This window comes from Orycteropus afer, unplaced genomic scaffold (genome assembly GCF_000298275.1).
Source record: "Orycteropus afer afer isolate SDZICR_OR568_19922 unplaced genomic scaffold, OryAfe1.0 scaffold00566, whole genome shotgun sequence".
NCBI lineage: Eukaryota > Metazoa > Chordata > Mammalia > Tubulidentata > Orycteropodidae > Orycteropus > Orycteropus afer.
This window is the reverse complement of record NW_006922153.1, coordinates 1035017-1035896: the sequence shown is the minus strand read 5'-3', so window position 1 is coordinate 1035896 and position 880 is coordinate 1035017.

The following is an 880-nucleotide window of genomic DNA, read 5'->3' as shown; positions in this document are numbered from 1 at the left end:
CTTGATTTTAAACCATGTAGTCTCCCCTTGTTCTGTTCGAACAACAGCCTCCTGGTCAAGGTACAGATTCCTCATGAGTACAATCAAGTGCTCGGTAGGTTTCAGTATTCCAGAGTTCATCATTAAATCATTCCCATTTGAGGTTTTGCCATACTGCTGAGGCATGGCCAGTATCAGCTCTGACATCATAGCTGGCAAGAATCACACTTCTTCATCTTTTTTCCAGACATACAGGACTTTTCTTCTCATACTCAGTCCTCTAAATCTGCTATTTCTCTTCCACTCCTTTGGAACAACTTTCACTATCTTTTTACTGAATTGCGTATTAATAAAAACAAAATTTTCCTTTGACTTGAACTTCCGCAAACTCAGAAGCTAAATACTTACAAAACTCAACCACATGCTTAAAATGAAGAGAAAGAGAAACCTATGGGGTGAGCAACAATGTTTAATAATTTAATCTGCCACAAATATACATTTGGAAATAAGCTTTCACCTCCAAATCTAAAATTACCAGATACCATTTTTGAAATTACATGGCATCATTAAACTCTTAAGTAAAGTTGTTGTTGTTGTTGTTATGCGCTGTCAAGTCAGACCCGACTCATAGCGACCCCTCCTTGGGTTTCCAAGGAAATTCTACCCACAATATTTTATTTTATGTTAGAGATTTCATAAAGTTAAGGAAATTAACAAATGTCATTGCACATTATGAGTGATAGAATATAGACTAGAGTCAGGTCTTTGACACATATCCATGGCTTTTTATTTTATATTTTACTATTTTAAATACGGGAGCTCTGGTAGCATAGTGCCTAAGGCACTTGACTGCTAACCAGAAGGCTGGCGGTTCAAACCCACCAGCCACTCCTCGGAAGGA